This window comes from Ursus americanus, chromosome 21 (assembly GCF_024610735.1).
Source record: "Ursus americanus isolate L20-20 chromosome 21, mUrsAme1.1.p, whole genome shotgun sequence".
Lineage (NCBI taxonomy): Eukaryota > Metazoa > Chordata > Mammalia > Carnivora > Ursidae > Ursus > Ursus americanus.
Genome location: NC_142147.1, coordinates 39963336 through 39990618, shown reverse-complemented (window position 1 = coordinate 39990618; position 27283 = coordinate 39963336). Strand labels below are relative to the sequence as shown.

Here is a 27283-nt window from a genome sequence, read left to right as displayed (position 1 = left end):
ATTGCACGGTAATACGGTAATATGGGTAAGCACCTTCTCATGTGCTCGCTGGCTATTTGTGTATCTTTTTTTGTTAAGTGTTTGTTTTGGAGGAGGTCATGGAGAGGATGTGACCTCCGGTTGACCCTTCAGCTGGACTGGGGCCATCGGAGGCTCCTCATCCCCTCCTCTGTCCCTGGAATGTCCACTGTCTGCTGTTCTGCAGCCAGAGACGTTTCAAGGACGTAGCCTTGAGAGAGTAACGTGTTGAGATTGGCTGGAGAGTTTGTCACTGAACCCTGTTAAGGCCTCAATATAAACCTTTAAGATTCTGGTGCTCGGGCGCCGGGATCTACTTGTCTTGCAGCCACTCAACACAAGCCTCGTGAGTAAATTCCCTTGCTTACTAAACCTGCCACCCTCCCAATCTGGGAGGCTTCCTTTTCCTTCCATCTCTCCATCTCTCCCTGCCCTCCGTGTATGGAGGCTAGTTTGCAAACGAATGCTATTTATTTATTATAAAAAAGATTTTATTTATTTGAGAGAGAGGAAGAGAGAGCGCACGAGTGAGTGAAAGCGGGAGCAGAGGGCAGAGGGAGAAGCAGATGTCCTCTTGAGCAGGGAGCCAGAGGCAGGGCTGGATCCCAGGACCTGGGGATCATGACCTGAGCTGATGGCAGACACTTAACTGACTGAGCCACCCTGGAGTTTGCCCATTTTTTCACTTGGGTTGTCTTTTTATTATCAATATGTAGGAGTTCATTCATGTATCTTCTAGATAGAAGTCCTTTGTCAGATACATGTATGAATTTTTTCTTTTAGTCTGTGGCTTGCTTTTTCTTTCTTTTAATGTGCCTTTTGGAGAGCAGAAGTTACTCATTTGGATGATACCCAGTTTCTCAAGAATTTTATTTTATGTGTAGTGTTTTCAGTGTCCTTTTAAGACATCTTTGCATACCCCAAGTTTGCCAAAATGGTCTCCTATTGCTCCTACAAGCTTTATATTACAACTTTTTCATTTTGTCTTATAATAAGCCTATGTTATCTGAAAATGTCTTTATTTCAATTTCATTCTTTTGGGACATTCTCTCTGGATATTAAATTCTGGGTTAGCAGCCCTTTTTTCTTCTTTTAGCCCTTTAAAGAGGTTGTCTCCCTGTCTTGTGACTCTGTAGTTTCTGAGGAAAAGGGAGGGGTAATTCAAATTATTGATCCACGTTTTCTCCAGCTGCTCTCAAGATTTTTCCTTTTATTATTGGTTTCACCAGTTTGACTATGATATGTGTAGGGTTTTTTTGTTTGTTTGTTTTGATTTTTGTCTTTATTCTACTTGTGTTTTGCTGAACTTCTTGAATATGTGAATTTGTCTTTTTTTTTTTTTAACCAAATTTGGGAAAGTTCCAGCCATTATTTCTTCAAAGATTTATTTTGGCTTTTCCTCTTTCTCCTTGCCTCTGGTACTGTAATTGTTCCACAGGTTCCAAGGCCCCCCATATTTGCTTCAGAGTGGGTGTCTGGTTATTCTCCTCTCCTGTGTGCAATTTTTCTTACACATATTTGGTAAAGGCCCATGGAGTAGAGCTGGTCATAGGTGCAGACTCTGTGTATGGGCGCTGTTAGGGATTGTCACCTAGCATACTAACCTTTATTTCATCTCTAGAAATTCATTGAAAGTTCCATGCTTTTCTAATCCATCTGTGACAGCCTCCTCTGCTGCCCTCTGCTATACCGAGGTTGAAGGCAACCATGCTTGTCTGGTTTTGGATTTTATTTCATTAGGTTTAATTGCATCCTCGGCTCTGTGATGTACTTGAGAAGACAGTGATTTTGTGGTTAACCACCTTCATCTCATTGTTACTGTGGGAACAACATTCTCTCATACCTTTCTACATCCTTAGTGGAACTAGAAATATCCTACTGGTTTTGACATGCTATGTTTAAATTAAACATTTTTTTCCATTCTACATACTTTCTAATTTCCATGACAATGTTTATTTTCTCTGACCTCTGTGTGTTTCTGGTATTTTAAAATATCCAAATACACAGATTTTAAAAAGTTATTATTTTTACTATTGATTCCTACCTTAGTTACATTTTGATGAGATTGAGGCAGGTATGCTTTGGAGGGTTTAATATTTGTTATGATTTGCTTTATATCTTTGAATGGTCAGGTTTTTAAAAAAAAGTGTTATTTATTTAAGTAGTCTCTATACCCAACACAGGGGTTGAACTCACAACCCTGAGATCAAGAGTCACATGCTCTTCCGGCTGAGCCAGCCAGCCAGGTGCCCCTGAATTCAGTCTTTATGAATGCTGCCTGTGAATAAAACAGTACATATCCTTTAGTTATTGGTTCATTAGAGAAAGCTGTTGTTCAAATGGTTCTTTCTAAATCTTTATTAATTTTTGTCCCCTTGATTATAACTTGCTGAGAGAGGCACATTAAAATCTCCTACCACGATTGTGGATTTGCCAATTCCTCCTTGTGATTCTATAATTTTTGCTTTATCTATCGCAAGCCACAGGATTACATGTATACAAGCTTAAGATTGCACCTCTCATCATTGTGTGGTGACCCACTATCATCTCATAGGTGTCATTTGCCTTCAAGGCTCTGCAACTTTAGTTTATGCTCCTCACTCTTGTTTCCTCTATTTCTGGGATGTAGGAATTTCCCATTTTTTTCTGTGGAACTCCGCTATAGATGAAACTCCCCCTTTCCATTTTGTCTAGCATATCAGTGTGTGCATGTGTGTGAGTGTGCATGCATGCGTGTGTGCGTGCGCACATGTATGCGTATATGCATTTGCACGTGTGTGCACGCACACATGTGTGTGCATGTGTGAGCACGCAGGTATGTGTGCGTACATGTGTGTGCATGCAGTCATGTGTGTGTGTGTGCGCGTGCACATGTGTGTGTGTGTGCTGCAGTTGCCAAGTCTTGCTGCATGAAGTTGGCTGGCTCTCTGGCCCCTACAGTTCATCAGGGCCTCTCTGACTGCCTTCATCGTCACCTTTAACCTTCTCCCATCACTAAGGGCTTTGCTTTCATGTCCTCATTCCCATTCCCCAGCAAGGGACCCTGATTGGCCTTGCTTGTCATTTTGCTCCGATGCCACCATAGGAGAGCTGGCCTGTGTACGAGTTAGCTGCCCTTGGGACACATGCTCATCCCTAAAGCAGCTGGGTCTGCCTGCCGGCTGGTTTCACGTGGAGGGTGCTGCAGAATGGCAAACTGGCCAACTTGGTCCTTCTGTGTGTGGGCTGTTAGTGAACTTGTCCTTGTTGGATGTTCGTTGCCAGGCCTTCTCCCCCATCTCTCCAGTCATCTTCCCCTTCATCACAGATGGAGACTATTAGGTCGTGTTGGGAAACACTTCTGAAATTGGCTGCTGAGCAAAGTCTTATAAGCAGAGCCTGGAAAACAGGCTCTTACGACTTTTTTTTTCTTTTTTTTTTAAATTAGAGAGCATGGGCAGGGTGAGGAGGGGCAGTGGAAGAGGGGGAGAGAGAATCTTAAGCAAGCTCCATGCTCAGTGTGGAGCCAGGCGTGGAGCTCGATCTCACAACCCTGAGATCATGACCGGAGTGGAAATCAAGAGTCGGATGCTTAACTGACTGAGCCACCCAGGCGCCCCTCTTATGACTTTTTATGTAAAGGAAGCCTTGCCTGTCTGAGACCAGTGAGGTTGGATTTTATAACTATTTTGATCTTGAGGACCCGTCCGAGTATGGGAAAGTGTCCCCATTTGAAATAGTAGAATCTGTTATTTATTTCCACTCTAAGAAGCTCTGGGAGCAAGTCTCGAATATTCATCTGGTTTGCCTGTTCATCAGTATCCTTGGTGAGTGATACGGGAGATGCACTAACTGTAAATCACGGAGGGATAGCTTATCAGAGCTGGAAGGAATCTCAGGAATCTTCCCACCTTCTCACATTGTTTCGTCAGAGTGGATTTCAAATCTGCAGTGACAGGAAAGTCTAGAAATTAAAGAGTAGGGAGAGCTGTGGTCCCTTGATGTGTAATTGGAGACGGGGGTAAATGGCTTGAGTGGGGGCAGTATTCGAGCGCCAGGACCTTTGGGCTGTGGGGGGGGGGATTACGAATGCTGCTCTGAGCCTCCTGTTGTCTTGTCTGCTCAGAGGAAGGACAGTCTCACCCCACGTCTTATTCCCAATGTCACGGGTTTCCCTTTTTCTTCTTCTCCAGTCCGTTTCCTGCCTTTTTTCCTTCTTTCACCGCTTTCCTATATATATATAGCATTAACCCCTCGTTTTTGTAATCTTTGTTTCTTTCCCTCCTAACCTCTGACATAAAGTATTAATTTTTGGCATTTTTTTCCCTTTTCTTTGAAGTGCTCCTTCTGGCTACAAAAACTTCCAATTAAGTTTTTTAAATAAAAGATAGAAGTTAAAAGCAACGGCTGCCTCGGGTTAGCAGGATGGAAACTTGTAGTTGCTTGAAGCTCTACTTCAAAAAGAGAAAACTCAATTTTAAAAGTGTAGAAGTTTATTCATAAAATACATTGTGCTAAAAAAATGGATTCTCTGGGTTGCAGAGGACTCCAGCTGTAGGTCAGCTGTTCTGTTGTATTTATTTACAGAATATTCTGTTTCCGTGTAATGTTTTCATTCTAAACAAAAGTAAAGAGAAATTTTTGAGTGTCTGGATCGTTGTTCTAGTCTCAGGAATGTTAATTAAGTTAATATTGAGATTCTCATCTTTGCTAACTAAAGAACTTTGACAAAGTTCTTATGTGTATTTCCTTTTAGGCGCTAGTGATACAAAAGAGTATTGAATGCTTCTCAAACTTTTTCTTTTTTTAAGCAATTTCCCTTATTTCTATTTTTTTAAAAAAGATTTTATTTTTATTTTTTGTGTGGATGGGGAAGGGGCAGAGGGAGAGAGAGAATCTCAGGAAGACTCCACGCCCAGTGCACAGCCTGACGTGGGGCTCGATCTCATGACCCTGAGATCATGACCTGAGCCGAAATCAAGAGTCTGATGCTTAACCGACTGAGCCACCCAGGTGCCCCTAAAGATTTTATTTTTCAAGTAATCTCTATATCCAACGTGGGACTTGAACTTACAACCCTGAGATCAAGAGTCACATGCTCTACTGACTGAGCCAGCCAGGTGCCCCATCAATTTCCCGTATTTCTAAATTTCACTTATAATAGACTCTCCAGAATGTGGAGGTGTTCTGAGAGGAATCACAGGGGTGAGGAGCATTTATAGTTTTACGCAGGCAGCTTTCCACGGTTCTGTGAGCCTCTTGATTGCTAGGAGGGAACCCCTGCCCGGCCTCTCTTTCCTTCTGGCTCAGGGCTGCTCTATATTCTAGCCAGGAAAGGATGGCCACTCCATTAATTCAGCATGAGAGGCCCCAGCAAATCCAAGAAAAACTGGGCTTCCTAGAAAAACGGGGGCTGAGCAGCAACATGGACAAAAGAACGGGGACACTTCCAGGGGTGGCCCAGTCGGTTGGGTGTCCGACTCTTGATTTCAGCTTAGGTCAGGATCTCAGGGTTGTGGAACTGAGCCCCATGTCAGGCTCTGTGCTCAGCATTGGGTCTGCTGGAGATTATCTCCGTCTGCTCCTCCCCCTGCTTGGGTTCTTTCTCTCTAAAATGAATACATAAAACCTTTTTTTTTCTTTAAAAGGGGAAACTTCCAGAAAAATCACTCCCTCCATTTTTATCCTAAATCCAAAGAAATAATCGAGAGGAAAAATAAACAATCATCACTAAATGGAGTGTTTTTCAAATGGCCAGCTGGTCCCATTGGTGAATCATGAAATCAATTCAAGGGCTTATGATCTGCATTAAAATAGAGGTCAAATAGAAAATCCAAATATGTGGCTCAGTGAAGGTAAATATTGTTTCAGTGAATCTTTTTTTTTTTTTTTTAGATTTTATTTATTTATTTGACAGAGAGAGTGAGGGAGGGCACAGGCACAAGCAGGGGGAGCAGGAGAGGGAGAAGCAGGCTCCCCTCTGAGTAGGGAGCCTGAGGCGGGACTCGATCCAAGGCCCTCGGGATCATGACCTGAGCTGAGGGCAGGGGCTTAACCAACTGAGCCACCCAGGCATCTCTCAGTGAATCTTTACACATGTGTCTGTATGTGTATATTTGCACACACAGGAACCTGATTTAAAATGTTGACTTGAGGGGCTGCCTGGGTGGGGCAGTTGGTGAAGCATCAGACTCTTGGTTTCAGTTCGGGTCGTGATCTCAGGGTGTTGAGATCGAGCCCCTCGTTGGGCTCTGCACTGGGTATGGAACCTACTTAAGATTCTCTCCCTTTCCCTCTGCTCTCCACCCCCTGTGCTTTCTCTCTCTCTCTCTCAAATAAATAAATCTCAAAAAAAAAAGTTGCCTTGAAAGGAGTCTGAGAAAGTCGGCTTAAAGGGTATGGAGCTTTTCCCATGTGCCAAGGCCTCCCCTCTGGGTAGGGCGTCCCATGTTTCCCACGGAAGTCCCACTTTTCATCTCTGCTCTGCAGGCCCGACTGACCTTACGCTTTTTGAGGGACACGATCATATTTTCCTAATTTCTTGATCTGTGTGCTAATATTATCATTTTTTTAAATAGATCTGCCTTTTAGCTCCAAGCCCACATCCGCCTCTTTATTTAGTCAAACTATTGTCATCTGTCATCTGGGAGATTGTGTCCTGCAGGGGTGTGGGGGACTTCGGGGGACTGAGCAAGGGAAACGATATGACCACAAGGTGGCAGTAGCACATGCTGGCTTTATGGGGCGATGCCTTCCTATTTCCCAGCTGTGAAGTCCCTCTCAGCTGTGTGTGTGTGTGTGTGTGTGTGTGTGTGTGTGTGTGCGCGCGCGCGCGCGTAGGGGGGGGTTGCTACTCAGAAGGGGAGGGGGCAGGGGATCCCCTGGGGAGGGGGGGTTATTTGCGAGGAGGGGTGGCCCTCAGCAGCACAGTGGGGAGTCTCGGGGTCAGAGTGCTCTGAAGGACAGTAGAGCTTGAAGTCTTGCAACCTAAATGCTCTTATCACCGGCCTTCAGATGCCAGGTGAGTTTCATGCGCTGTGCAAGGCAGGGAGGCCCTGAATGCCTAAAAATCTGTTTGTTTGGACAGTTTGTAAATAACTGAAGTGTAAAAGTTTGAGCTTGGTACCAGTGCGCTTCTGAGCTCACAGGCCTCAGCCAGCAGTGGAGAAATAACCTAGGGGCCTTCCACAAAGGCCGTCTTTAGCTCCTTTATATAAAATCCCCTCAGCGCCCTCGGCACAGACACCTGCGCCGTTTTTAAGAATGCAAATCAGGACTTGTTAATGCCCTGCTTTCTTATGGTTTCCGTTTGCCTGGAATACCTTTGCCCACCCCTTTATTTTGGTAAGACAGTAATGCCAGGGGGCAAGATGCGGTGTAGCTGTGGCCAGGGGTCGGGGTGCGATGAATCTGGAAAGGTGTACAAAGGCCAGGTGGAGAGCCTGGTGTGCCAAGCTGAGGAGTAGGCTCTACAAAGGGGGTCGAACTATGAGGGCCCAGCCCAGCATCCCGCACACGGTAGGGGCTCTCCAGCATTTGGTGATGAATTGGTCCTTAGGTGAGTTCCTCGTTCGGACTCTTCTCTGATTGAAGCTTGACCCTGACGTGAGCAAAAGGAATATGGGAGGGGAAGCCTGCATCATGTATGATGCCTGAAAACAACACATCTGTAGGAGTGTTAAGTTTGTTATTGGCTCTACTTATCTTTCTCAAAAGTTGTCTTTTGTGCTTTAAATTATATTTAATGAAAACCTATCTTATTTTAAAATTGCCATTGTAACATTTTGAAATTCCAATTTTCGGGGGGCGCCTGGGTGACTTAGTCCGTTAAGCGTCTGACTCTTGATGTCGGCTCAGGTCATGATCTCAGGGTTGTGGGATCGAGCCCAGGGTCAGGCTCTGTGCTTGGTGGGGAACCTGCTTAAGATTCTCTCTCTTCTTCTCCCTCTGTACCGCCTCCCCAACTTGCACTCTCTCTCTAAAAAATAAAAATAAAAAAAAATTAATAAAATTTCAGTTTTTTCCAACTGATGATTCAAATAGGAGAACATTCTCACCAGTTGATCCCTTATTTGCTTTTTGTCTTTACTCTTTTTCTGTATTCCAATTTTGTATTTTGCCTGTTTTAGGAGTTTTCTTCTGTAATATTTTCAGTGTTTAAAATCTGCTTCTCATGTTTGTGTGATGCTTTTCTCTCTGTTGAAAAAGATTAGTTCATTTCACTCCTCCAGTTGAAGTAACAGCAGTTTTTCTGTGCCTTTTTCTGGTGGGTGAATGTGACAGAGAGGAGACTGTGTGTCTATGTCCACCTGCCCGACGGGTCCGGAGAATATCGCCGTGTAGAGGTTTCCAGCTGCGGGGTGATGAGTTTGGACCTAACCTTAAGTTTACAGGTTGCAGACATTCATCTGCTTTCGATTTTGATGAAGTGTGAGAGTTGCCTCTAATTACGTCAGAATCTTTGGCTATTATTACATTAACATTTGCTTTACACTTAGGTTTTTTTTTTATTCACTATTTTTTAAGAAGATTTTATTTATTTATTTGACAGAGAGAGAGAGCACAAGTAGGCAGAGCAGCAGGCAGAGGGAGAGGGAGAAGCAGGCTCCCAGCTGAGCAGAGAGCCTGACACGGGGCTTGATCCCAGGACCCCAGGATCATGACCTGAGAAGAAGGCAGATGCTTAACCCACTGAGCCATCCAGGCGCTCCTTTTTTTATTCACTATGATGTCACCAGTTTTGGCCCTGGGGATGGTTTCTAGAAGCTTTGTGACAGCAGCTAGTTCTGTTTTTCAAATATTTGGAGTCCCTAAAAAGAACACTTTCCTTATTTAAGAGGAATTATACTTTATCTTATCTTATATTATTTGTAATCTAAGTACCCGAAATTCTTAGTCACCCACCCCACCAGTTTGGATAGACACGCTTAAGCCATTTGGAAGGGCAGGGCTGAGAAAGAGCAGCTTTGGAGCTTTGCTACACCGATGAGATCGTGCCTCAGGGACCTGTTCAAATGCATCATTTGGTGTTACGTTGGCTTTTTGTAGTCTTCTAAAAATATACAGTTGTTTCTAGTATTAAATGAAGATAAATATCAGAACATTCCAGCTCTTCATGTTGTTGCATGGGAAAGAAATTTTGTCTGTAGCATCTGTTCACACAGATGAGGGTGGGATATGGGAAATGTATGCTGTGACTGATTGCGGTGACCACACTTCTGGGGGGATTTGACCCCACCTTGATACACCCGGAGTGTGGAAAATTGTCTTTATGCAGCCCTTCTGTGGCTCCAAGTTCGAATCTTCTGGAGGGGGCCTTTATTATTTAGCAGATCAGTTTTTCCTTTTTGTGATTTCCTTTTTTTTTTTTTTTTTTTTAAGATTTATCTATTTATTTGACAGAGAGAGAGAGACAGCCAGCAAGAGAGGGAACACAAGCAGGGGGAGTGGGAGAGGAAGAAGCAGGCTCCCAGTGGAGGAGCCTGATGAGGGGCTCGATCCCATAACACCGGAATCACGCCCTGAGCTGAGGGCACGCCTGAGCCACCCAGGCGCCCCAGTGATTTCCTTTTTTCTCTGAGAGGGATTTAGGAGAACGCTTGGCTTCAAAGCACCCCTTGGTTCATTCAGTGGCCATTTTCCCTTTCTCAGAGCTGTTTTATGGGCATCAACTCTCAGTCACTGATACACAATTTTCGAGTTTACCCTGGGAGTATAAATCAGGATTATACATGCTAGAAGAACTGAGTCTAAATATATTCTGAAATTATCCAAAGCTAAATGTGTGTATGGGTAGAGTACTAGTAACTAATTTTCTCTTTACATAGAACTAGCTTGGGTTTTAGGAGTTATTTGGTAGTCTTGGCTCACAGAATTTTATTTTGTTTGAAGATTTTATTTTTAAGAAATCTGTAACACCCAGTGTGGCACTCGAATTTACAGCCCCGAGATCAAGATTCGTACACTCCACCCGCTGAGCCAGCCAAGCGCCCCTTAGCTCACAAAATTTTAAAATGAAGCCTTTTAAACATTTGTTTTTCAGACCTTTGCTGGGTATGTGTTATATGCTGGGCGGTTTGTACAGGCTTTGGAGTCACGAGATGTGAATTTGAGTCCTGATTCTTCATCTGCCAGCTGTTGTACCTTTGGCCAAATCACTTAACGATTCTGAGTTGTATATAAAATAGGTTTCCTAAAGTGTAGCTTGTGTGATGCCGTAAGGGTTAAATAAGACACTATCTGTAAAGCAGTGCGTGATTTTTAGAAAGCACTTAATAAATGTTAATTTTGCCTTCTCCTGAAGGATGTCAAACTTTAAAAATTACCCTTTTCCACCAATTTAAACATCAGATGGTTTACTGGTATTTTAAAAATTAATTACGTAAAATGAGTTTTGCTCTCAAGAATTTTGTTTTTAGAAACATACCAACTCGTGTGCGCATGCCCTAAATCACTGAGTTCTTCTAATTGACTCTGAGCTAGAAAAACCCCTTTGATATGAAAAAACATGGTTGCAAATGCCCATTTTTTCGAATATATGTTGTGATTATTATATATGTATACTGTAAAGTGCACATGAATCCAGCCAGATTCATATATGCTCAGCACGTGAAAGAAAAAAACTGTGTTCCTTTGACTTTAGAATTAACACGATAAGACTACCTTGGGGCTTTAACATTCTAGCAAACTTTTGCAGACCTAACTAGGAATCTCATTGTCATTTGCAATTGGCTGCACAGGGGAAATCTTAAAATGCTGACACTGGCAGGCTTCAGGTTTTGCATGTGTTTGCTGCCTGAGGAGGCAGAGTATTTAGCAGTTTTTCCTGCTTTTGGTACCATTTCATACTTTGTAATTTACCAAACTTGTTCTCTTTTCACAAATCCACGTAACCGTAATGTCACACATTCCTGAAAAACTCTGTAAATATATTTGCTTACTTATTAACTGACCCACCCAAGTCCCTCTTTTCTTTCTGTAGTCTTTAAAAAAAATCCTCTTCTTTTTTGTGTTTCTTTGTGTCTGACCTTCTTTCTGTCAATGACCTCTCCAGAGGCTGAAGTCCGGACACTCTCTGGGGGATGATCCCCGCTGGTCTTGAAGTCACCAGGAGGCTTGTGAGAACCCCAAGCACTGTGTTCTGTGTACCTCTTGATAAAATGGAAGTCTAATTCAGGCAGTGTCTTTGAGTCTGGAGAGGCAGGAGAGTGCAAGCAAGTGAACCCCTGAGTTGGGAGTGTTTTACTTCAGGCTGATGTTACATTATAAACTCAAAACTTCAGGTCTAAATGTGGACTATCCCTGATCATTATTATTATTATTTTTTAAAGATTTTATTTATTTATTTGACAGAGATAGAGACAGCCAGCGAGAGAGGGAACACAAGCAGGGGGAGTGGGAGAGGAAGAAGCAGGCTCACAGCAGAGGAGCCTGATGTGGGGCTCGATCCCACAACGCCGGGATCACGCCCTGAGCCGAAGGCAGACGTTCAACCGCTGTGCCACCCAGGTGCCCCCCCGATCATTATTGATGTGTGTTGCCTTAAAGACATTTTTCTTTTGCCCGAAGGAATGATTATGATTTCATAATTTCACTTAAAGTTGCATACAGTAAAACTTAGAATATTTTTCAGTACGTCACAGTGTACTTTAAGGCAGGAAGCAGGGAAATAATAGAAGAATGAGCACATGGTGGGCTTTATTTGGGAGACTACTTCAGACTTACAGCTTTTGGGGAAAAAAAGTATACAGATTATATGTTTTGAGGTTATGTTAATAGGTGTTCATGAGATCATGATATTTTTCTGAACTGTTGTTAAGTAATGACTATCTTTATCTTTAATAATACTTTTTGCCTCCAGTTCCATTTATGTTCTACTAGCTCTGTGTGGCTGAATGTTTGGTTAACATTTCTTGTCTTACCCCTTTTACTTCCGTTCTCTCTTTATATTCTTAGTGCTCCCTCTCTTTTTAAAAAAGATCTATTTATTTTAGAGAGAGAGCATGAGTAGAGGGGCAGAGGGAGAGGGAGAGGGAGAGAAAATCTCAAGCCAACTCTGCACTGAGCATGGAGCCCAATGTGAGGCTCAATCTCATGACCCTGAGATCACAACCTGAGCTGACACCAAGAGTCGGATGCTTAATCGACTGCACCCCCCAGGCACCCCCTCCACTCCTTTTAAAAAAGCTTTCTTTTTTTTAGGACAGCTTTATCTTTTACAGAAAAATTACAAAGATAGTACAGGGAGTTCCCATATACTCTGCCCTGTTTCCCCTATTATTAACATTACATTAGTATATTTGTTATAATTAATAAACCCATATTGATACATTATTATTAACTAAAGTTCATACTTGATTCACCTGCTCTTAGTTTTTACCTAATGTTCTTTTTCTGTCCCAGAATTCTCTTCAGGTGACTATATATTACACTTGGTTGTCACAGTTTCTGAGACTCTCCTTGTTTCTGATGACATGGACAGTTTGGAGGAGTCCTGGTCAGGTATTTTGTAGAAGATCCCTCAGTTGGGGTTTTTCTGTTTTTTTTTTTTCATAATTAGATAGGGATTATGGGTTTTAGGGAGGATCACAGAGGTAAAGTGCCATTTTCCTAACATCATATCAAGAGCATATGTATCAACATGATTTATTATTGTTGATGTTGACCTTGGTCACCTGGCTGAGATAGTGTTTGTCAGGATTCTCCACTGTAAAATTACTCCTGCCCCATCCTTTCCATATTGTCCTCCTTGAAAGGAAGTCACTATGTGCAGCCCACCTGTAAGGGGTGGAGACTTATGCTCTACCCCTTTGAAGGTGGAGTACCTGCATACATTATTCCAATTTCTTCTGTATGAGAGATTGTCTCTTCTGCCCATTTATTGATTTAGTCATTTATGTCAGTATGGATTCCTGAATATTTATTTCATTCTTTGGGTTAAGATACAATCTACTTTATGTTCTTGTTCCAACTTTAGCCATTGGGAGCCTTTTCAATTGGGTCCTTTTGAAAGTCTCTCAGTGATGCAGCTTTTTTTTTTTTTTCCTGCCCTAGCCCCAGAATCTGTCATTTTCCCAAGTAATCCTGGTTCCTTTTGTTGGAGAATGGTATTCGAAACCAGGATCTGGGGGCTAGGTGTGCTCATTGCTACTGGGATGCTATTGCTTCTGGGCCCTTTCAGCTGTAAGAGCAGGAAATATATGCATGCATAGACATGTCTCTTTTTCAACGGCATATAAATGGACACTACTTCTAAAAAATATATTTTTATAGTCAATACCTGTTGGGCTTAATTCACCAGTGAAGCCCCTGGTCCTGGGCTTTTGTTTGTTGGGAGGTTTTTGATTACTGATTCAGTCTCCTTACTAGTAATTGGTCCGTTTAGATTTTGTTTCTTCATGATTCAGTCTTGTTAGGTTGTATGTTTCTAGGAATTTATCTATTTCTTTTAGGTTGTCAAATTTGTTGGTGTATAATTATTCATAGTAGTCTCTTACGATCCTTTGTATTTCTCTGGCATCAGTTGTAATATCTCCTCTTTCTTTTTCTGATTTTATTTATTTGTGTCCCCTCTCTCTTTTCTTCGTGAATCTCCCTAAAGATTTGTCTATTTTGCTTATCTTTTCAAAGGACCAGTTCTTATTTTCACTGATCTTTTCTATTGTCTTTTTAGTTTCTATTTTATTTATTTCTTCTCTAATCTTTGTTATTTCCTTTTTTCTTCTTTATAAACTCTAGGCTTTGTTTTTTTCTTCTAGTTCTTTGAGGTGTAAAGTTAGGTTGTTTATTTGAGATTTTTCTTCTTTATTGCTGTAGGCATTTATTGCTATGAACTTCCCTCTTAGAACTATATTTGCGGGGTGCCTGAGTGGCTCAGCCGTTAAGCAACTGCCTTCGGCTCACGTCATGATCCCAGGGTCCTGGGCACGAGCCCCACATTGGGCTTTCTGCTCGGTGGGAAGCCTGCTTCTCCCTCTCACACTCCCCTTGCTTGTGTTCCCTCTGTTGCTGTCTCTTTCTGTCAAATAAATAAATAAATAAAATCTTAAAAAAAAAAAAAAAAAGAACTACGTTTGCTGCTGTCCATAAGTTTTGGAATGTTGTATTTCCATTTTCATTTGTCTCAAGGTATTTCTTAATTTCTCTTTTGATTTCTTTGATTCATTGGTTGTTTATTTGACCTTCCTATTGGATATATGTTGCATCTTATCATTTTATTTTTTGTGTATCCTAATTACTTTCCCACACTCCGTGTCATTCTGGGTGGTTTTTTGGCATGTTTTCCGGTGCTTTAATTCCTTCTTCAGCTTTGTCAATCTATTTAATCCATTCATCAACTTTAAAATTTAATGACCATATTTGTCGTTTCTAGAAGTTTCATTCTTTATAAGCATACCTCTTCGAAAAGAACAAAAAAGGATTTCTCTCTTTCTCTCTTTTTTAAACTCCCTAGTTATTTTAAAATATATTTTATAGGTTCTATCTACCCTCCCTTGTGGTGACTTGTTTTCTTGTATACTATGTAATTGTTAACTGTGAGTTTATCTTCACCTGGAATTGTTTCTTAAAAACCAGTGATCTTATATGTTCTGGGCTTTTAAAGTGTTTCTACAGAGTGATATCATGTTTTCTTTGGCAGACCTTTGGAGTTTCAGTAATCCTAGAGCAGTTTGTCTGCTAATTAATCATCTTGGATTTCCCACACCGCTCTGGAAGTATAAATTTGGACCCTGCATCTATCTATGTAATAGACATAGGAATTATATTTCCTGGAAATTATTTTTTCTTCTTGTCATTCTTAGTTCAGGGTGAATGGCATGCTTCCATGATACTTCTCTTGGCTGAGGATGGGGTAGGGTCTCTTTTTAGTCTACTTATCATGGAATAGGGAGCCCTTGGAAGACTTAGGTTTCATGCAAAGGAGCAAATTCCAGCCGCTTGGTTCAAGTGATCCTAAGGCTGTACCTTCTATCCCCATGTGCTCTTAAAGCCTATCCTGGCATCTGAAAGTTACTGTCAATTCAGTTCCTTCTTCCAAACCTAACTTTGGATTTCTCTGTTTTTGGCACCTGGACATTTCCATCTTGTTTTGAGTTTCATTTTTTGTTAAAACATTTAAGTTACATTTCGTTCTTTTTTTGTTCATTTGCGTAACACAAATTTGTTGAAAACTTTCTTTGTGTTCAGGCACTAATCTACACATTGGGGATACATAAGTTGTGAGGAGAAGAGTGACATGATCATACCGACATTTAAAAAGGATTAAGTCCAGCTGCTTCATAGATACTAGACTGTAGGAAAGCAAAACTAAAAGCAAGAAGAGGTATGGACTATTATAAGTCAGGCAGGAGATGATGGTGACTTACCAGAGTAGTAGCAAGAAGGAGAGAAGTGATCAGATTCTGATTATGGCTTAAAGGAAGAGCCAATATGATTTGTTGATGACTTTTGGAGTGGGATGTGAGAGAGAGGAGTCAGAGAACTTCCAAGTTTCTGACTAGAGTCCCAGAAAAAAATTGATTGCTAACCAAAAGAAGACTGCAGGAAGAGCAGGTGGGGAGTGGTGGAAAATAAGGAACTCAGTCTTGAACATGTTAAGTTTTGGGTGCTTATGACACATCCAAGTAGACATAATGACTAGGCCTCTGAATATATAAGAGAGGGAAGAAGAGGTTGAAATGAGAGCCATATATTTGGAGAATACATATGTAGAAATGGAACTTCCAAGTCCTGAGATGAGAAAATGGTATAATTGGAGGGAAAAAAAACCAAAACAAAACAACTTCAAGGACTGACCTATTGGAAACTCCAGTGTTAAGAGGTGTTTGTAGTGGGGTAGGAGGCTTTAGTCTAGGATGTCATGAATCCTCAGCACATTTGAGTTAGTATTTTTTACCTCTATTTTATGCAAAAAATTTTGATGCTGTATTTATAACAAAAATTTTCCTGTTGTTTGTTGCTGATGTATAGAAATACAATTAATTGCTAAATACTAAACTTATATTGTGAGACCTTTACAAAATGATGTATTCTATAGTTTTCTGGTAGATTCCTTAGGATTTTACATACATGATTATACTGATGATAAGTAAGAGCTTTTTTTTTTTTTTTTTCAGTAAAGGCAGTTTTACTTCTTTTCTAATTTGTATGTGTTTTCTTGCCTTATTGCACTGGCTCAGATCTCCAGTACAGTGTTGACTAGAAATGGTAAAAGTGGACATCTTTGCTTATTCCTGATTTGGGGGTAAATGTTAAGTCTTTCTTCATTATGTAAGGCTTTCATAAATGCCCTTTACCAGACTGAGGAAGTTTCTTTGTGTTCCTAATTTGCTGAAGTTGTTTTTCATGAATGGGTATTAAATTCTGTCAAATGTTTTTTCTGGATCTATTGAAATGATTGTATTTTTTTCCCCCTTTTATTCCAGGAGTAAAAGTGAATGCGGTCAATTACATTGATTTTTGAAAGATAAGCTCACGTGCCTCCTTAAAAAAACCATTGGTTACGGTTATTATCCCTTATATATATATTGCTGAATTTGATTTGCTAATATATTGTTAAATATCTCTGTACCTACATTTATGAGAGATATTAGTCTATAATTTTATTTTTCTGTAATGTCCTTGTCTGATTTTGGTATAACAGTAGTGCTGACCTTATAAAATAAATTTGGAAATTGCTTCTTCTGTTTTCTGAAAGAGTTTGTGTAAGATTTCTTCCTTTAAAAAAAATCTGTGTTTTTGGTTTTCTTTGAGGAATAGTTTTAAAATACAGATTCAATTTCTTTAGTAGATTAAGGTGCATTCAGATTTTCTGTTTCTTCTTTTGATACTTTTGGTACTTTGTGTCTTTCAAAGAAATTGTTTTTTCAGAGTTGTCAAATTTATTGGTATAATCTTATTCATCTTATAACTTTGTTATCTTTTTAATAACTTTGGATCTGGCAATATCTCCTCTTTTATTCCTGATATTGGTAATTTGTATTTTCTCTCTTTATTTCTTGCTCAGCCTAGCTAGAGGCTTATCACTTTTATTAATCTTTTCAAAACATTAGTTTTTTGTTTCATTGATTTTTTTTTCTTCTTGTTGTCTGTTTGCTATTTCATTGATTTCTGCTCTTATTTTTGTCATTTCCTTTTACTTACTTTGGATTTATTTGTTCCTCCATTTCTATTTCTAGCTTCTTAAGGTAAACAGATAATTTTCTAGATAATTAGATAATTTTCTTTAAGGCTTTCTTATTTTCTGATACAAGCATTTTAAGTTATAAAATTTCCTTTAAACACTGCTTTAGCTCCATCCCACAAATTTTGGTATGTTTTCATTATGATTCAGTTTGAAATATTTTCTAGTTTCTCTTGTGATTTCTTATTTGACTCATAGGTTACTTAAAAATGTGTTTAATTTCTAAATATTGTGGAATTTTCCACATATCTTTTTGTTATTTATTTATTTAAAATATTTATTTATTTTTAGAAGATTTTATTTATTTATTAAAGAGAGAGAGAGCATGAGTGAGAGTGAGAGAGAGCAAGAGCAGGAAGGAGGAGCAGAGGGAGAAGTACAGTCCCTGATGAGCAGGGGGCCCAATATGGGGCTTGATCCCAGGACCCTGGGATCATGACCTGAGCCGAAGGCAGACACTTAACAGCTGAGCCACCCAGGCATCCTCTAGGTTGAATTTTTAAAAGCACTTTAAAGATGTCATTTACTGTATCCCTGCTTAGCGTTGTTTTTGAAGACAAGTAGGTGATAGTTCTTTTCTCTCTTTCTCTGTCCATCCTGACTCTTTTTCTCTGGGGGTTCTTAAGATTTTCTCTTATTGGCTTTCAGCAATTTGATTATAATAATTCTTTCCATTGTTTTCTTTGTGTTTTTCACATTAAGGGTTTGTGGAGCTTCTTGTATCTTGGGTTTATAGTTTCAGAAAATCTGGAAAATTTTCCACTATTCTCCTCCTCCTCCTCCTTTGTCTTTTTTTTTTTTTAGAGAGAGAGTGACAGCATGAGTCGGGGGGAGGGGCAGAAGGAGAGGGAGAGAGAGAGGATCTTAAGCAGGCTCCACACTGAGGCCAGAGCCAAACATGGGGCTTGATATCATGACCCTGAGACCATGACCTGAGCAAAATCAAGAGCTGGACACTCAATGGACTGAGCCACCCAGGTGTCCCACCACTATTACTTCTATATTTTTTCTGCTATATTCTCCTTTCCAACTACACATATGTCAAAACACATTATAATGTCAGAGGCTGTATTAATTTTTTTTTCTTTCTTTATTTCTCTGTGCTTCAGTTTGGATAGTTTCTGCTGCTTTGTCTTTAAGTTTACTGATCCTTTCTCCTGCAATAGCTCCTGCTTCTGAGCCCACCCACTGAACTTCCCCTTTCAGATATTGTATTTTTCATCTGTGGATGTTCCATTTAGAACATTTTAATTTTTATCTTCATTGTGTTGAAGGTTTCCTCAAATCTTTGAACGTATTTATAATATTTCTTTTAAAGTTTTTGTTTTCTTATTTCATCCTCTATAATTTGTGGGTCTGTTTGTATTGACCAATTTTTCTCCTGGTTATAGGTAACTGTTTCCTGCTTCTTTGCCTGTTCTAGTAATTTTTTATTTAATGCTAGATGATGTAAACATCACTTTGTTTAGTGTATAGATTTTGTTTGGTTTTTAAAATTTTTAGGTTGAAATTGTGTTTTGGAAGTTGATTGACTTATCTATGGATTAACTTCAACTTATTGATTTTAAACTTTGTTAAGATGAGTCTGTTGAACCTTGTTTTTAAACTTTGTAAAGTTACTAGGGCCAGTTTAGCCCACTTACTACTTATCTGTGGCCTTTCTGTTATTTCTGCTCCATGCCCAACGTTTTCAACAAGGTCACTTCCGTCTAGCTCTTTGGTATTCAAACATCAAACATTCAAACATGAGTTCCAGTGGTCTTTAAGCTTCTAGCTCTTTCTTCCCAAGAACTTACGCTTTGCCTTGCTTTGTGGTGTCTTACTATGTGCCTACGTGGCTTGCAATTCAGCCAGAGCCTCAAGGGGACCACTATGCAGATATCTGGATGGAACTCTCTGTATAACTCCCACTTCTCTGGTACTCTGCTCCTCAAATTCCAGCTACCTCATACTTTCAGAATTCTGGTATCTTTCTTTTCAGCTCAGTAAGTTTGCTCTGAACTTTCAGGGATCTCCGTACTTGTGCCGCAGTCTTCGTAAATGCATCCAGGCAGAAATCAGGGTAATTATAAGTGTCACATTGTTTGTTTCACTTCTCTCTAGGGTCACAGTCTTATGCTGCCTATTGTTCAATGTCTGCAAACGGTTTATACATTTTGTGCAATTTTTTAGTTGTTTGCATTGGTAGGGCAAATCTAGTTACTCTATCATGTCTGAGTGTGGAACACCTTTTGCTTTTTATATTGTAAAAAAAATTAAATCATTTAATCAAAGAATTTGGTGCTTTCAAGACTCTTACGAGGAATTTTTATTGTTAAAGGAGTTTTCTTAGAAAGGGTTCCTTTTATGCATGGATAGAAGAAATATTAAAATGAGTATAATATTTCGATATAATCTAGAGCCTCTTCCTTCTAGAAATTATCCCTTTTGTATATATTTGTTTATATGTGTATGTATTCATAGATGTATGCCTTACATATGCTGTACAACATACATGTTGTGTGCTTGCAAATGTATTTAAATTTTTATGTTTGAAACACATACACAGAGCCTATTGGTGGGAGTTAGAAATTCTCAAGGACCTAAGTTGCCACTGCACTGGGTTGAATTGTGTTCCCCAAAACGATGTGTTTGTCCTGACCCCTAGGACCTGTGAATGTGACCTTATTGAAAAATCAGGTCTTTGAAGATGTAATCAAGTGAAGATGAGGTCATACTGAATTTAGAGTGGGCCTTGGTCTCATGGCTGGTGTTCTTATAAGAGGGGAATGTGGACACAGGGAGACAGAAACAGAGGGATGACAGCTCTATGAGGGGACTGGACAGGGACTGGAGCCATGCTACCAGCAGCCAAGGACCACCGAAGATTACCAGCCACCATCAGAAGCTAGAAGAGGCAAAGCAGGACTCTCGTCTAGAGACTTCGGTGGGAGAATGGCCCTGCTGACCTCTTGAATTTGAACTTCTAGTTCCCAGAACTATGAGAGAATAAACTTTTGTTGGTTTAAGCTACCCAGTTTGTGGTACTTTTTTATAGCAACCCTAGGATATTAATATAGCCAACTTAGGTAACTTCTTGGCAGCTATGCGAAAGACATTCAAGTAGAGAAAACAAGTGCCCAAGGGCATATAGATCCAGGGGACTTAGGGCACAGGTCAGGACAAGTGATATACATTGGTAATGTCGTGTTTCTTTTATTAGATTGTGTTTCTTATTTATTTGTAGGAACACTTTATAACTTCTGGATTAGCTCAGTCTACATGGCGTACAAACTTGGATAACAAGTTTGTTCAAAAATACTCTTCCCTGGTGATCAGTACAGCAGCGAGTTAATTAAGAACATGGCTTCCGAAGTCAGAATCCCTGGGTGTTAATGCCATTTCCCGTTTTCTAGCTGTATGATCTTGGAAAAATTATTAACCTCTATGAGTTTCATTTTCCTCCTCTATAATATAGGGCTAAACCTACCTGGTGGAGTTTGGGATGATTAAATGGGATAATTCTGGTAAAGTACTTATTAGTATCTGCTATATGTTAAATATTCAATAAATATTAGATATAATTAATATTACTGTAGTTTCTCTTGCAAATTTAAGTCAAAAATTCTTTTGGTTGATATTAGTTTTATTAATTTCAAATAAGCATTTTGTTTAACATTTATTACGATGTTCTAAATATAAAATAAGTACAATACAGGAACAATTTGCTTACAAAGTAGTTGCTTCAGAATGGTGAAATTTAGGTAAATATTTTTTTCTAATAAGTATTATAATACCTACAAATTCTAAGTCTCAGATCTGACAAATTAAAAATTGTAGCCATTTGAGATTATGTATCCAGCCTGAGATGGAGACATTCTAAGCTAAATTTATGTGAGAAAACTTAAACATTGTTTCCCTTAAACATTATTTAAGATAAAACCTCTTTCATAGTTTGTTTTTAATGCAATGGTAACATAGTGTTATTTGTATTTAATTACTCTTTTGAATTTTTCTGCTGAGATGGCGCATGTAATTCTTGTATGTAGAACTGTTAAAACTACCTTCCCAAATTATTTCATTTAAATGCTACTAAGCGGGATGAGATAATCAATGTACAGATAGTTACTGTCATCTTCTTTTGTTAATGTTGCTGTTTGTTATGCATAAGGATTGTCTCACATTTTAAAAGCCTTCTATAATTTATGGTATATTAATACATGATATATATATATATATATATATATATATATATATATATATATATATATACACAATACTCCTATTTTTATTTTTCCTGCCAAAATTAATAGAACTTTTCCTGCGAAAAAAAATCTTTGGTTTATTTCCCAAAAACCCCTTCCCAGCAGAAACTCTTAAAATACTTTTTTTTTTTCCTTCTCAAAGAGAGTTGAATATAGGACCTGGAGAAAAAAATTCTAGGAATCGGCTAAGATAGCTTGTAATAACGTTACTTGGTATTTTGCAGGCACAGTAGGAAAGGTGTCCACAATATATTGGAGTGAAATCCTGTGGGATTTTGTGTTCAGATTTTTGCAAGCCGGAAACAAGTCCCTGAAGGTCAGGATTCTTATGCCTAAGAAAGCCTTTTCTTTTTTCTTTTTGTGTTATATTAACAAGTATGGAATGACCTCAACACCAGAGGGCAGTATTTTATAGTAATTGCCAAAATGTCCTCCTAGCATGTGTAAATCTGATGGATTAAAAAAGATGTCTTATATATGTTTAGTGTTTCCCCCCTGTGTTGCATATAATACACCTGCTCCTGGTAATCATAATGAATCTAAAATTTCAAAAACCAGAGGCTTTAAAAAAATCATTTTATTTTGTGGAGTTAAACCTCCCAAGTTAATTTTCATACGCAGTGGTGCTGGTTCTAGTCGTTAGTCTGGGTGGCAGGGATGAGTGGCTTTTGCAGAGCACGGCAGGCCCCGAGCCCAGGCCCAGAGGAGGCCCTGCCCTGTTACCAAGTACACGTCAGATGCGTGTGCAGCCAGCAGACCTGGTTTGCCTTCAGAGATACTCGGATCTTGGCAGTTTTGTTCCGAAAGAGTATCCCGGTCTTGGAAGAAAGGGACTTTTTTTGTCCAGAAGCTTTTATTCAAATTATTTACTGTGCCTTTATATGCACATTTATACCTTTTGCAGTTTAAAAACAACAAACTATAGTGAGGACATTTCATCTGCTGCATTTGGTTCCCTCTCTCTCTTTGTTTGCTAGCTTTCACTCAATATAACTATATACTGAACTTATTTTAAATTACTTTCTTACTCTTTCGGTATCCTTGTTAAAACAGAAAAGCATATTCATATTGATAGTTAATTCCTATTTTGTCCCCTTAAAAAAAGGCTTGCCCTGCTTGCTACACATGGAATACATATTCATTATGGAAAATAAATATGGCAAAGGAAGAAAGTAAAAAATACTTGTCATCTCACTTCATAAATAAGATTTTGTTATATATACTCTCTGCTTTCTTCAATTTTTTTCTTTTTATTTCTATTTATTTATTTTTATTTTTTAAAAGATTTTATTTATTTATTTAGAGAGAGAGAGAGAGAGAGTGTGAGCCAGGGGGAGGGAAAGAGGAAGACAGAGAGAGAAGCAGACTCCCTGCTGGGAGCCAGATGCGGGACTTGATCCCAGGACCCCAAGATCATGACCTGAACCAAAATCAAGAGTTGGACCCTTAACTGACTGCGCCACCCAGCATCCCCAGAGTTTTTTCTTTTTAAAAAAATATAGTGGAAACATATTGTACATGCCATTTTATAATTTGTGTTTTTCACATAACAATGCACTGAACATTTTACCACATTGCAAAACATCACTTTTAAGGATTAGTGTTTTATAGTATGAATAAATATGGTTCATTTTATCATTTTACCCTCCTACCAGCAGTACATGAGAGAGTCTGGGCTTTTATGCTCTTGCATATTATTATTATTAAAAAGAACCCCAAATTGTTAATCTGGTGCATTCATTCAGCACATGTATATTGATTGCTGACTGTGTCCCAGGCATTATTCTCAGTTAATCTATTGGGACAGATTAATGAAAAAGAACAATCCCTGTCCTCATGAAACTTACATTCTACTGGAGGAGACAAACAAGTAATAGATGTAATAAATGAATAAATCATTTAGTATTTTAGAAAAAAAATTTATTTAAACATTTATTTAAAAATTTATTTATTTGTTTCTTTAAAGATTTTATTTAGTTATTTGACAGAGAGAGAGAGAGAGTGCACAAGCAGGTGGTGTGGGAGAAGCAGACTCCCTGCTGAGCAGGGAGCTCGATATGGGGCTCGATCCCAGGACCCTGGGATCATGACCTGAGCCGAAAGCAGATGCTCAACTGACTGAACCACCCAGATGCCCCCAAAATTTATTTATTTATTTAAAAATATTATTTATTTTCATTTTTAGAAAAAAGCCAGAGCAGGTTAAGGGGACAGGAGTGAGAAGGGTGTAGTTTAGCTACAGAAGTCAAGATAAGCTTAACTGAGAAGGTGACAGCCCGAGACTTGATGGAAATGACAGATATTTTAATTTGCACTATTATTATTACTGATACTAAACACCCTTTTATGTGTTTATTCTTACGTGCATTGTCTGTTCATAACCTATGCCCATTTTTTTCTGATTGGGATTAGGTTTTTTGTTTTGATTTTTAAAAAACCTTTTCATTTGGAAATGATTTCACGCTTACGGAGAAGTTGCAGGTCTAGATCTAGTTTTGAACACCCTCATGCACTGTACCCAGCATATTATTAACATCTTCCCCGTTTTTCTTTATTATCAATTCTGTATATGTCTATTTTTTTCCTCCAAACCATTTGAGAGTAAAGTTGCCTATATCATGGCCCTTTACCTCTCAATACATTTGTGTATTTTACCTGAAAATAAGAATGTTCTTGTACATCACCACAGTGCAATGATCAACTTCAGTAATTTGCATAATGCTTTGCTCTAATCCACTGTTGGCATTATGATTTTGTCAACTGACCCAATAATATCCTTTCTGATATCATTTTTCCTCCATCAAGATCCTGTCTAGATCAGATATTGCGTTTAGTTTTCCCGTCTCTTTAGGCTCCTTTAATCTGGAACATTCCCACAGCTTTTGTCTTTTATGACATTGACATTTTAAAAGAATATTGTCTTCATCTGTTCAGGTTGCTGTAACAAAATACCATAGACCAGTGGCTTATAAACAACAGAGATTTATTTCTCACAGTTCTGGAAGCTGGCAATCCAAGGTTAGGGTGCCAGCACGATCGGGTTCTGGCGAAGGCTGCACATTTTCTCTCTTAGGCGCTTCAGACTGCACATTTTCTCACTGGGTCCCCATGTGGTGGAAGGGAGCTCTGTCAGCCATCTTTTATACGGGCACTAATCCCATTCCCAAGGGCTCGGCCCTCAAACTAACTACCTCCCAAAGGTCCCACCTCCTAACACCATCGCCTCGGAGGTTAAATTTCTTTTTTTTTTTTTTAAATATTTTATTTATTTATTCAACAGAGATAGAGACAGCCAGCGAGAGAGGGAACACAAGCAGGGGGAGTGGGAGAGGAAGAAGCAGGCTCATAGTGGAGGAGCCTGATGTGGGACTCGATCCCACAACGCCGGGATCACGCCCTGAGCCGAAGGCAGACTCTTAACCGCTGTGCCACCCAGGCGCCCCTCGGAGGTTAGATTTCTAACATAGGAATTTTGGGGCAGGGACACAAACATTGAAATCACAGCAGATATGATCCCTCACTTTTTAAATTAGAATGTTCCTTATTTGGGGACATCTCTGATGTTTCTTCATGACTGGAATAGGAAATGAATCCTTGTCTGGAATACCGTTTACATAGTATGTGTCCTGAGCGTATCCATCTGGAGGCACTCGGTATATATCTGCCCCAAAATAGAGATGTTAATCTTGATCATCTAATCGAGTCGTTGTCTTATTTCTCTACCAGGTAGTAACTAACTGCTTTTGCTTTAAAACTAATAAGCCATCTACCAAGACTATGCAAGTGTCCTCATCAAAATTTCCCCCTAGATTTAGCATCCATGATGATCCTTGCCTAACCAGTCTCTAATACGGTTGCAAAATGATTTTCCAACTGTAGCATTACCACCATATTTTCTAGTTGGTACTCAGCACCCACTATAAGCAAGAATCCTCTCGCTTCCTGTCTCTCCATCCCTCATCCAACTATATCTATCTATCTATCTATCTATCTATCTATCTATCTATCTATCTATCATCTATCTATCATCTATCTATCTATCTATCTATCTATCTATCTATCTATCTATCTATCTATCATCTATCTAATCTATCTACTTATCTATCCATGTATCATCTATTATCATCTATCTATCGAACTATCTATCCACCTATCAATCTATCAATCTATCTAATCATCTACCATTTATCATCCACATACACCCATGGATTTTTATTTTTCAATGGTTTATAATTCATTTGTTTTTATTATTTTGGTGCTCAACTTGTCCCATATTGGACTGTGGTAATTCCTGTGCTTTTGTGAACCTCGATCTTTTTGGGGAAACATTTCCTTACTTTCTAATCTAACAAGATATTCCAGGCTCATCATATACCTTCCCAGCCATAGAATTCATTCATTTCTCCAAGGATCCCTGATTCTTCTCAATGGTGTTAGTGACCTAAATAGGGACACATATGCATTGCTCCTGCGGGTTTTACTTTCAGGCCCTTTCAGTGGACGTTGCTAGGAAGTATGTGGATATGTATACACATATACATTCACATATACATTTTATACTGAGGTGTAAGACTTCTTTATGTATATTAGGGAATATGTTAGAATTTCATATATATTAAAAGCACCTTCCTGGTTTATAATTTGCACTATAATTTTTGTTCTTATTTTGTATGATTTTTTGAAGTTTTGTCAACATTTCTTTTTTTAATTTATGTTTTTGCCTTTGGAATTGATCTAAGATTCTACAAATATTCACATATTTTGGTCATTTCATTAAAAAAATTTAAACCTCTACAGGATACCTGGGTGGCTCAGTCAGTTAAGTGTCTGACTCTTGATTTCGTCTCAGGTCATGATCTCAGGGTCCTGGGATTGAATCCCGTGGCTGGATCTGTGCTTAGAGGGGCGTTTGCTTGAGGATTCTCTCTTCCTGTCCCTCCGCCCCTCCCCCGTTTGCGCTTTCTCTCTCTCTCAAATAAATTAATCTTAAAAAAAAAATTAAACCTCTAATTCACCTTCGATTCATTTTTGCATGTAGTATAACATAACAAATATTATCTTTCCCCAAATATTTAGCAGGTTGTGTTAATAGCATTTATTAAATATTTTGTGCTATTAGTTCTTATTGGCAATGTCACTTTTATCTTACTTATCATATCTTATATCATATTTGGCAATGTGACATTTATCATATGGTTTATCTTTTAGATTTAAAAAATTCTCTTCCATTGATCTGTCTTGTGCCATGACTGCATTGTACTACATTTTCTGGTTTTACAGTTTTTCATGTCTGCAATGCAAAATTCACATTCACTCATTGTTTTCATTGAGCCCTTCGTTATGTTTGCTGAGTACTTGCTGTGTGCCAGGCTTTGTTGTAGGCACTGATGCTACGTCATTGAGCAACATGGCGGCTCTCTCACCTGTCTTAGAGAAGCCTGCAGGCAAACTGGAGTAATGACGGCTGCATGATCAGTGGTACAACGAGGAGGGTCGGAGAGCTATGGGACATGCCTACCCCCCTTCCTGCCTTCGTGCCTGGGCACTCTGCCTTCCCTTCTATTATTTTGGTTGGACTTTCTGCTCCTGTCTGAGATCAACCCTCCACTGTGCATTGGATCCTTGCTGCTCTCATCTTCTCAAGGACTCATGCCAGCAGTTCTCTCCTTTCTTTCCTTCTCTACTGGTATAGTCCCACTGTGATGAGGGAAATCCTTTCCTTGTTTCATATTCTCCTCCAACTAGCACCCATTTCTCTGCCTACCTTTATGGGCTAAATCTTTGAATTATCAATACTCACTGTCTCCAGTTCAACTGTTCTCTCTTAAAGCCACCCCAGTCAGTTGTTCACGTCACCACT

General features: G+C 39.3%; 1 long non-coding RNA gene across 1 annotated transcript in view; it reads left to right on the top strand.

The window, feature by feature from the left end:
• Positions 1-287: 287 nt before the first annotated feature.
• The window catches only part of LOC148108247 (uncharacterized), a 226941-nt gene continuing 199945 nt past the window's right edge, over positions 288-27283 (top strand). Inside the window, exon 1 of the long non-coding RNA XR_015720854.1 lies at positions 288-364. This is a non-coding gene — a long non-coding RNA (uncharacterized LOC148108247). The remainder of the gene's footprint in view (positions 365-27283) is intronic.